Source organism: Canis lupus, chromosome 19, assembly GCF_011100685.1.
Source record: "Canis lupus familiaris isolate Mischka breed German Shepherd chromosome 19, alternate assembly UU_Cfam_GSD_1.0, whole genome shotgun sequence".
In the NCBI taxonomy this organism is placed as follows: domain Eukaryota; kingdom Metazoa; phylum Chordata; class Mammalia; order Carnivora; family Canidae; genus Canis; species Canis lupus.
In genome coordinates this window covers 36,524,606-36,535,903 of record NC_049240.1, presented here as the reverse complement: position 1 = coordinate 36,535,903, position 11,298 = coordinate 36,524,606, and the positions used below count along the sequence as shown (strand labels likewise).

Here is an 11,298-nt window from a genome sequence, read left to right as displayed (position 1 = left end):
GCGGGGCTGTTCATGAATCAGAAATTACTCAAAAGACCATTCCTAGCTTGTCCTGGATCTCTTGGTCTGCTGGAATGGCAAGATCCAAACCAGTACCCATCAGCCACAGTGGGAACTGTGAAGAGGCTCATGCAGAACATGAAATCTTTACAGACAGAACAGGGACCCTGTGTGATTTGGATAAGTCCAGATGAAGTGAGTAACTCTAAGTTGAAGTCTCTCTGGAGTTTAAGTATTTATGAAGCACTTTGTCCCCACAAAGTGAATTTCAATCATTTATCATCCAAACTCACAATATCACGGTAGCATGTAAGTATTTGTATTATGGCTAATTACCCAAACTTGAACTACTGCTTGTAAGATGGGATATTTTCATGCACTTGGGACCTGTTTTTAATGCCATGGTGAAGCATGAACAGGATTTTTTGAACTAAATGCCTGAATCTTGATCCAGACCCATCATTACCATGCAAGCCTGTAATTTTCTCCTGTGGCACTTCTGTGCTGGCTCTCCTGTTGTCAGGCAGCAAAAGGTGAATTCTTTAATATGAATCCCTGACAACTCTTTCCTCTTTATTCCACAGCATTGTGATTTGCCTTTGTGCAGCCCTTTGTGCTCTGAGATGACCAGATGACATATTGGGATGTTGATGATTCTAAAAAATATGTATATCTGAGAAGATCACACCAATTAATTTTCATCCAGAATTCAAGGTGAAAACTGCTTCAGATTGTGGTAGTTGAAGCTGTTTGAAGAACTAGGGGCTGGTTATGGCTTTTTCTGAAATCACCAAGAAGCCTTCAGGAAGGCATCGCTATCTCTTATTTCTCATCTGACTATTCAAATGACCTCCCTCACAAAAAGACTTCTTTTTTTTTAATCAACCTTATCTCTCCAATTGTTTAAAAACCTATTCTACTTTTTAGCTAGAATTATTGACCATAGGACCATAAAAGAATTTTATAGATGAGGAGACAAAGATCCTAAGAGGAACACCAGAATCCAAGCATTCCAAGTCTTCCTTCCATACCGTGTTTCAGAATCATGTGGTGTTTGACGTTAGATGTGTTGCCATAGTTATATGGAATGGTTTTTTACCTTGGCTTTTTTCTACATCCCCCAGCATGCCTTGCAAAGGGCTTATCCATAGCCAGTCAGATGTCAGATATGCTATGGCTGGCCCTCCCTCAGTGGCCAAATTCCTCCCCAAAAGTGACCTCTACAGAGAGGATTTTAACCACCCAAGCTAAAGTGACATTCCTCCCCCATACTCTCAGCCATACTCTATCACCTTTCCTTGCTTAACTGTATTTCTAGCACCTCTCATGATCTGAAACGATCAGCCTTTCTTGTGCATTGCCGCTTCTCCTACTAGAATGTGAGTTCCGTGAGGGCAAGGATTTTGTTTCTCTTGTCCACTACAATGTCTGTGCTTATTAGAGTGCTTATTTATCAATAAATTTATCAACAAATGTTTGTGGAATTGATGGCTAAGTGAATGGTGAATAGATAGACAAGTCATGATGTTAGTGCCAAGTTTTTGTCATCATAGGGTTGAGGCAATGGATAACTAATCCAGATAAAAAACTGGTTTCCTCCTGACATGAAACTTAATTCAGCTTGATTAGTTGTTAGGTACTTTGGAAATAGGAATTTCCTTTAATTACTAATTTAAAAGAATTAAGAATTTAAAAGGAGAAAGGCACATTTTCTGCTGTTTTCGCCTTTACTCAAAAGTATCATAGTGTCTCATTCATCACAGAACTTCTATGACATTATACAATTCTTTCCACAGCAAATATTTCTTTGACCACTTGTGTTTTTTTCTGTGCCATTTTAAGGGATTTTTTACTTTCCTATTAATCTAGGATAGCTGCACCATAGTACACAGTACATAGTCACATTGTTGTGATCAATTACAATTCAAATGTACAAAGCCATGAGCAAAGTTCAGATGAATATCCAAATTAAACTGTTTTAAGTAAGGTGAGCAGCATCCATTACCTTAGCCCTGAATATTGGCTGTTCTCATCCATCCTTTCTTGGAAGTCAATATTTGAAATAGGCTAGTGTAAGGCAGGAGAGGCTTGAGAAAAATAAAAAACCAAAGAGAGATTTAGTGCTTAAATATATAGTTACAAATTCATCTTGATTTCTTTTTATCTCTTTTTAAAGTATTGTGGAATATAGGGAAACATTTGTAGCAGGTAGAGGTTTTTGAAAATTGGCTCATTTTTAACCCAATCGATACTGTTATTTCATGTCAAAAGCAAGATATGTTTCAGTGCCCTGGTAAATCTGATCTGATTTAATATTCCCTAGCACTCTGGGGTTGTATACAATCTCTACTCTCCTAAATTTGATGGTGTCAATATGACCTGACATTTAATTATTTGCATAGCCTATTTAAAATTAAAATAGCAACAGGCACTGAGTTCTTTTCAAGTTTTAATACACTCTCCCTTTAAAAATATATTTTTCATAAATTACTCTGCTGTCTGGCAGGCCATCACATTCTTCAGTTCCTGTAATAAAAGGGGAATGGTGCTATGTGGGTGTGAAATGTGAAACGTGGAGGAGAACACCGTGGTTAAACAAGAGCGGACACTGATCAAGTCCATTAATCAAAGTGCCTTTTAAATCTCTGCAAGTTGAGAACTGTAGCATCCAGGGATTTGATTAAAGAGGAAATATAAAATGGCAAAAGAGGTCCAGTAGCTGCCTGGGCAGGTCACATCTCAGAGCCCCTGATTAACAAGGCTTCCTATGGGATTTGTTTTCCAAGGGTCATTTTTTTTGGAGTTTATTTGCTAAGGAAGGGTAGGTTTATTAGCTAAGGAAATAAATGGGTTTATTTGCTAAGAAAAGCTCCAATATTTCCTTCTCTTTGGGTATTGGAAAATCACCAAATCCATATTACAGAAGGTTGTAAATCTCTTCAGGCCAGTATCTTATGTCTTTCCATATTTGGATTATTGTGACTCTCCTGATTTCCAAGTATCACAGGTAGGCCCCCTACCATCTAAGTGCAAAAATACAAGTGTGAAGAAAGGTAAGAAGACTCCAGAGTTCTTTTCTAAGTGTTTGCATCATGGATGAGAGAGAGATCCACAAAATATGGCAAGGCCTGGCTACCTTAGAGGCTATATAAGGTACAACAAGGACAAGTAGAAAGGGACTCTGAAATCTCTGGGGGCAGTGTTGAGGAGGGCTCCCAGGAAAGTTCTTAGGTGGGAGAGTTGCTGGGAGGCTGAGAACAGGGAGACCTAGTGAAAATAAATGCATGTTCAAGGATTAGAGGTGACAGAGGAAATGTGGCTTGCTTGGAACAGCAAATTTGGCAAGACTGAGTAAGAATGAGGTGTGGAGGTGTGGGCAGGCAAGCAGGAGTCCGATCATAAAGAGGATAATGGGAAGCAATCCCAGGGGTTTCAATGGGTAAAATGTGTTGATTTACATGTTGGAAAGACCATTCCTGGGGCAAAATGGACAATAATTGGGAGTAGGAAGAGATTTGAGTGAAGGAAGAAACTAGGAGCTAAGCTTTAATCTGGATGAAAATGGCTGAAGCAGGAGGGAAAGGGAACAGGAAAAGGAAATTTGTGACGTGTTCTAGAAACCTCTAGGACCAGTGTGAGTTAGGACAAATCCGGTAAGAAGCAAGACTTCAACTCAGTCCAAGATTGCTTTTGCTTTGCTCACAACACCTCAAGTAAGGAGTAAGAAGATGATATGCCATTGGTGACATACTACTGCCTCTCTTGCTTCTAGAGGGGTCCTGTATTTTGAAAGTTTTGGTAGTCGACCTCAGTGAGATGTCCACCAGGTTAGGGAGGCCAAGGGCTGTGGGTTTTGTGGCCTGGCCATATCAGTACCTATAAAGCCTCTGATAGTTCCACATGAAGCAAGCCACACTAAGCTCTGAATTCTGAGTCTTGAGATTTTGGATTGAGCAATTTCCCCTTTGCTCTGCCAGTGCTTCAGGGTCTGAACACCTCTTATATACTTTCTGTCTTTTTATGGGCAGGAGATGCTAAGGTTTCTGATACAAAATGAGTGCCTAGCCATTATCGGTTAAAGGAAAAAAAAGTCTAGGCCATCTGTTGTTAGTCTTTCAACCTGGAAAAATGGGTGGATGGATGGTCATGCCATGCATCTACCATAGTGGTGAATATGGTGAAGAAGCGGAATTGAAAAAGGATAGACACTTCAGGGCATGTGAGTTTGAACTGCTTGTGGGACTCAGGGGGAAATGTAGTTCTGGAATTGGAGTTTGAATCTTTTCGACATATTTGAGATAAAAAAAAAAAGGATGGAAACCATCAATGTGTGTTATTATGGAGAGTGTGTAAGGCATCAGGACAGAGTCCTGGAAAACATCGCGTGTAATTAAGAGGAGTGTTATGGAGTGTGTGTTGTACCCTGCTCCCTCATTCGTGTGTTGAAGGCCTAACCCCCAAAGTGATGATATTTGAAGGTGGAGCCTTTGGGAGGCAGTTTGTGTTATATAAGATCATACAAGATGGTATTAGTGGGTTTATAAGTAGTGGAAGAGAGAGATCTCTTTCCCTGCTTGCACGCACTGAGGAAAGGCCATGTGAAGAGAGGGAAAAGGTGCCATCTGCAAGCCAGGCAGAGAGCTCTCACCAGGAACTGAATTAGTCAGCACCCTGGGTTTGGACTTTTAGCCTCTAGAACTTGAGGAATAAAGGTCTGCTGTTTAAGCCATCCAGTCTATCATATTTTGTTTCAGCATTAGACTGAGATAGGAGCCTCTGGGGAAGAAAGCAAGGACTGATGGGATGCTAGAGGGAGAGCATGGAGAGGGCTTCGTGGGGTGAGCATCAGACGAGGAGAAGAGCTGGGAAACATCTGATCTGGAGGTGTTGGGTGGACTCTGTCAGGCTATTTTTGGCTTAAAGGTTAGTGTCATCCATGTGTGTGTGGTATATGGCAATTTGGGGTGGAATAAACCTTTTAATTTGATTGAGCCCATTCTGATCATCAACAAAATTTCAATTTTCATTTTGTGGCTTTTTTCATATTGCAGTGGTAACAGCTATTTATTACCCACTTATTTATTATAAGAAAAAATTTAGATTAAGATAAAGAAAAAAACACAGGGGCATCTGGGTGGCTCAGTGGTTGAGCATCTGCCTTTGGCTCAGGGTGTGATCCCAGGGTCCTGGGATCGAGTTCTGATTCAGGCTCCCCACAGGGAGCCTGCTTCTCCCTCTATGTCTCTGCCTCTCTCTCTCTGTGTCTCTCATAATAAATAAATAAAATCTTAAAAAGAAAGAAAAAAGAAAAAACACATAAAGAAGCTTGTATAAAATTGCTATCTTTCTGTAGAATCTCAGTCCAGTGTATGCCCTTCCTTGCCTCTTTACTCTTTTTTAAGTTTACTTTATATAATATTGTGTGAATACAATGGGAACATACTGCTTTGTAACCTGCCTTTTTCAACCTAATGAACTCATTCTATGGCAGTAAATATTTATCCATGGAATGATTTTGTAAATGGCTATACTCCATCTCCTATTGTTGGTTTGTATGTATGTATGTATGTATTTATTTATGAATTTTAAGTAAGCTCCACACTCAACATGAGGCTTGAACTCACAGCCTCAGTATCAAGAGTCACATGCTCTACCCACTGAGCCAGCCAGATGCCCCCTGTTGTTGGACATTTAGATTGCTTTTATAAATGATGGTGTAATGACTATCCTCATAAAATTAATGCACATTCTTAATTATTTCCTTTGGCTAACTTCCTTAAAGTAGAATTAAAAAGGCCAAAACATGTTCAAATTTTTAAGAAATCACAGCACTGTTCATCTGCCTGGGTACTGTATGTATGAAATATTGAAAAAATGTCTTTAAGTCAGAATTTGTTGACATTGACTAATCCATCACCATTCTATTATATAGTTCACTTTGCATATTTATATAACTTGAAAACTAAAAGGCTTATAGCAAATTCTGGTGGCAACTTTTAATTCTTTCACACTGAGAAAGTGGCTGGAACCTCAGACCAGTGGGACCAAGAGAACAGGCCAGGCCCTCTTTTAGACTACTTTGGATATTCTTCTGCTTATTGCATACTGCACTTAACTGTGTGAAATTCTTATTATTTACTTGTGTACTTGTCCAAAGTTCTGTTTTAAAGTGCTGAATTTATTGTAACTAATTTTTAAAAAATATGTTATTTCTTCCTAGTTGCCTGTTTTTCTACTGATGGGAAATGGCTGTATGAGATATGTCCCCTGACTTTCTAGGTAAAAGTAAGTTCTGTGAAGTGCTGAGTAGTTCTAGGAACCCTGATGGTCAAGGGTAATTTAAATCTGTTCTGTTGGGAAGAGTTCCTTTTAGGTGGTAGTTTGAGCTGAAAACAGATCCTTTATTGAGCTGTACTGCAGTGATTTCTCATGGAGAGCTCAGTGCATGGCTGCTCCTTTACTCCTTCACACAGTGAACACTTATCAAGCGTCTGCTGCATGCCAGGCACCGTTTGATGACACTAGTGAGCAAAGCAGACAACACCTCTGTCCACGAGGCTTCCATTCTTGTGGGAGAATTCTGACATAGGGTAAATTAAAAATATCACATAATTTTAAATGTCATGGTGGCAGAAGAAATTGATACAATAAGTGTAGCTGGGGTAATGGTGGCGGGAATGCATCATTGGATTGGGTGAGGAAGTGATGTTTGAGCTGAGAATTGAATAATGAGAAGGAGTGAGCCTCAGGAAGATCTGGGGGAAGAGTGATGAGTGGAGAACATAAGTGCAAAACTCTCCCCGGGACAAGGTTGGTATGTTTGAGCCACAGAAAGAAAGTGTCAGAGTGAGTGCACAGTGCACAGTGGGTGGTCAGAGATGAACTGAGGGTCAGGCGAGGAGTGGTGATGTGGACCCTTGCAGGTTATGGTAAGGAAATCAGATACTTCCAAAGTGTGTTGAGAAGCAGGAGAATGGCATGTTTATTTTACATTTACCAAGATTGTGGGAAATCTACATGGTAGCAGAGAGTCCTCTTGTCATGGAGTAAATAAAGAGTTTCTGGAAAGAAGGAATACTAAACTGTGTTAAGTTCTTCTAAGAGGCTAAGATGAGGACAGGAAAAACATTCTTTGGGTTTAGTAAGATGGAGGCCATTAAGGACTTAGATAAGAGACTCTTCATTGTAGAGCTTGGGATGGAAAACTGATCAGAATGCGCTGAAGAGAGAAAGGTGCCCGGGACAGTGCCTGGGAGTGGCCACGAGAGGTAAGACTAGAGGATTCAAAGGGGATCAGGGGAAAGTTTATGTACTGAGTGGGATAACCTTCACTTCTTGCCTTTCCCAGCAACCAGAAAGCTGGCAGCCGTCAGTGAGAAGGCCCTGAGGTGGGAGGACTTCTGCCTGGAGAAACTATCTAGTGTAAGATAGAATAATGCCAAATGCTGACATCCAGGAACCACAACAAAGGAGACTCAGTGAGCTCACTACAGTGAGCTCAGTTAGCATACTACATTCTGACACTTAGCTTCCAGTCATGTTTTAGTGCCTTGTTTTTAGATGTGAACAGAGAGCCAACAAATAATATATACTTAGAAGAATCCTTTATGATGAAACAGAGAGAACAAAGAAACAAAAGGGGGGGGGGAGGGGGGGAAGAACCCAGAGAAGTTAGGTAATGTGGAGATCAGACAAAAACTTCCAAAACCTGTAATTAATACCTTCAATGACATAAGAGAAGATTTTACATTCATGAAAAACAATAAGATATTATAATGAAGGAATATTCAGAGAAAAAGATAGAAGGTTGAGATGTAAAATGTGCTAAAAGAATTGGTGCAATAAAGTTAAGGAAATCTTTCAGAACATAAAATATAACACAAATATGGGGGGGAAGCTAAAAAATTCATACTACTGTGATAAAATAAAAGCTAAAAGAAAATAAAAATTTAGCTGTTTAACAAAACCAAGATTTTAAACTGTAATAAAACAGAAAAGTTTAAGTGCTAGATATCAAATGAAATGAAAAAGAGACATTTATTGACATAGTTATAATTAAGTGGAAAAATGCATTTTAAAGAATATTGGTTTGTTTTTAAAATTATATTTATGCAAAACAAAGTCCAGAGGATATACATCAAAATAAGTATTTCACTGGGTTGTGAGATTATATTACTATGCAATAACTAACAATTATATTGTTATGTTAGTTAGGATAGGCTGAACCATTGTAACAAATAGACCCTAATAGTCAATGGCTCAAACTTTTATTTTTATTTTTTTAAGCTTTTATTTATCCATGAGAGACACACAGAGAAAGGCAGAGACATAGGAGAGGGAGAAGCAGGCTCCCTGTGAAGAGCCTGAATCGGGACTTGATCCCAGGATCTTAGGATCACGCCATGAGCCAAAGGCAGACACTCAACCAATGAGCCACGCAGGTACCCTGGCTCAAACTTTTAAAACAGCTTTATTGAGATATGATCCACACACTATCTAGTTATTTTATTTAAAATACACTATTCAAGGTTTTTTAGTATATTTGCAGATATGTATAGCCACCATTATGGTGAATTTTTAGAGCAATTCATCACCTCATACAGAAGCCCCACCCCCTTTAGCTATCTGTCATTCCTTTATTCCCACATTGCTAAACTCCCAACCATAGCAACCACTGATCTACTTGTTATCTCTGTAGATGTCCCTATTCTTGACATTTAGTATGAATTGAATCATAGACTATATGGGCTTTTGTGACTTCTTTCACTTAGCATAATGTTTTCAAGTTTGGCACATCATATGGTATGTATTAGTACTTCTTTCTTTTTTTTTTTTTTAAATTTTTATTCATTCATGATAGTCACAGAGAGAGAGAGAGAGAGGCAGAGACACAGGCAGAGGGAGAACCAGGCTACACGCAGGGAGCCCGACGTGGGACTCGATCCAGGGTCTCCAGGATCGCGCCCTGGGCCAAAGGCAGGCGCCAAACCGCTGCGCCACCCAGGGATCCCTACTTCTTTCTTTTTATTGGCTGAATCCATTGTAGAGATTTACCTCATTTTGTTTATCCATTCATCAGTTGATGGACAGGTGGGTTGTTTTCACCCTTGCCTGTTACGATGTACTGTAAACATTCAAGTATAATTTTTGTATAAACATATATTTTAACTTACCTTGGGTGTATATATCTAGAAGTGGAACTGGTTGGTCATATTGATTGTTCAAGGAATTGCCAAATTGTTTATTATTCTAAAGTGGCTGCATCATTTTAAATTCCCACCAACTGTATATGAACATTTCAATTTTTCCATATCTTCTGCAATTTGTTCATTTTCTTCTCATGTTGCTTATCTTTGTTGTCATGTCTAAGGCTCCTTTGCCAAAACCAGGTCATGAATGAATATTTATCTCTGTTTCCTTCTGAAATTTTTATATTTTAGTTCTTACAATAAGGTCTTTGATTCATTTGTGTTTATTTTTGTATATGGTAGGAAGTAAAAGTCCAGTTCCATTCTTTTGCATGTGGCTATCCGGTTGTTTCAGTGCCATTTGTTGAAAAGACTGTTCTTTCTCTTTTGAATGGTCATGGCACTCTTGTGGAAAACAATTGACCATTGATGTATAGGTTTATTTCTGGACTCCCAATTCTATTCCATTGATTTACACGTCTAATCTTGTGTGGGTACCAATGTGTCTTGATTACCATTGCTTTGTTTAAGTTTCAAAATTGGGAAGTATAATCCCTCCTATTTGTTCTTTTTCTGGATTTTATTAACTATTCTGCGTTCCTTGCAATTCCATATGAATTTAGAAAAGGCTTGTCAATTTCTACAATGAAGTCAGCTAGGATTCTGATGGATACTGCTTTGAATTTGTGGATTGGTTTGGAGATGATTACCATCTTTTAAAATTTAACTTTATTATTTTTATTATTTATTGAAGCATAGTTGACACACAATATTACATGGGATGATTGCCATCTTAATATAATGTTGTGCCTTTTGATCCATAAACATGGCATGTTTATTTATTTAGTTCTTTAATTTTTCAATAATGTATTATAGTTTTCAGCATATAAATTTTACACTTTTTTTGTTAAATTTATTCCTAAGTATTATATTCTTTTTAATAGTGCACTTCATAATTTTATCTTTGGATAATTTATTACAAATGTATAAACATACAATTGATTTTTATATATTGATGTTGTATCTTACTTTGCCAAGCTCATTTATTCATTCTAATAGTTTTTTTTAGTAGATTCACTAGGGCTTTCTTTTAAAATTTTCTTAGAAGATGTTATTTATTAATTTGAGAGAGTGAGTAGGAGAGAGATAGAGTGTGAGTGCACAAGTCAGGGGGAGGGGCAAAGAGAGAGGGAGAAGCAGACTTCCCACTGAGCAGGGAGCCAGAAGCAGACTCCATCTCAGGACCCCAGATCATGGCCTGAGCTGAAGGCCGATGCTTAACGGACTCAGTCACCCAGGTGCCTCTCATTAGGATTTTCTGTATATAAGATCATGTCATCTGTGAATAGAGATAGTTTTACTTCCTCCTTTCCAATATGATTTCCTTTTATTTATTTTTCTTCATTAAGTACTATTATTGACTGAATGTTTATATCTTCCCCAAATTCATGTTTAAATCCTAATCCCTGAGGTGATGGTATTAGAAGGTAGGGCCTTTGGTAAGATGATCAAGTCTTGAATGCAGAGCCATATAAAAGAGACTCTATTGAGCTCCCTTGTCTCTTTTGGCATATGAGGATAGAGTGAGAAGACTGGTCATTGAACTAGAAAATATGTTCTTACCAGATAGAGAATCTGTTAGTGCCTTGCTTTTTGATTTCCCAGCTTCCAGGAATGTGAGAAAAAAATATTTGTTGTTTAATCTACCTAGTCTGTAGTATTTTTGTTACAGCAGCTCAAATGGGCTAATTTCTCCAGCTAGAACATTTAGTACAGTGTTGAATAAAAGTGGCAAGAATGAACTTCCTTTTTTTTTTTTTTTTAAGATTTTTACTTATTTATTCATGACAGACACATACATACAGAGGCAGAAACACAGGCAGAGGGAGGAGCAGGCTCCACACAGGGAGCCTGACGTGGGACTTGAGCCCGGGTTCCCAGGATCACGCCCTGGGCTGAAGGCACTGCTAAACTGCTGAGCCACCGGGGCTACCCAATTGATTTTCCTGTTTTAAACCCAACCTTGCATCTCTGGGATAAATTCCATGTGGTCATTGCATATAACTTCCTTTGTACAATGCTGGATATGGTTTACTAGCATTTTGTTGAA

At 38.6% G+C, this 11,298-nt stretch overlaps 1 long non-coding RNA gene across 3 annotated transcripts in view; it reads left to right on the top strand.

Moving 5' to 3' along the window:
- LOC106560032 overlaps window positions 1–11,298 on the top strand; it is a 123,839-nt gene that overhangs the window by 21,700 nt on the left and 90,841 nt on the right. Inside the window, exons 4-6 of one of the 3 annotated variants that reach the window (XR_005374187.1) lie at window positions 585–1,379; window positions 6,221–6,279; window positions 7,349–7,422. This is a non-coding gene — a long non-coding RNA (uncharacterized LOC106560032). The remainder of the gene's footprint in view (window positions 1–584; window positions 1,380–6,220; window positions 6,280–7,348; window positions 7,423–11,298) is intronic. The other 2 variants (XR_005374189.1, XR_005374188.1) reach the window with 2 other exon arrangements.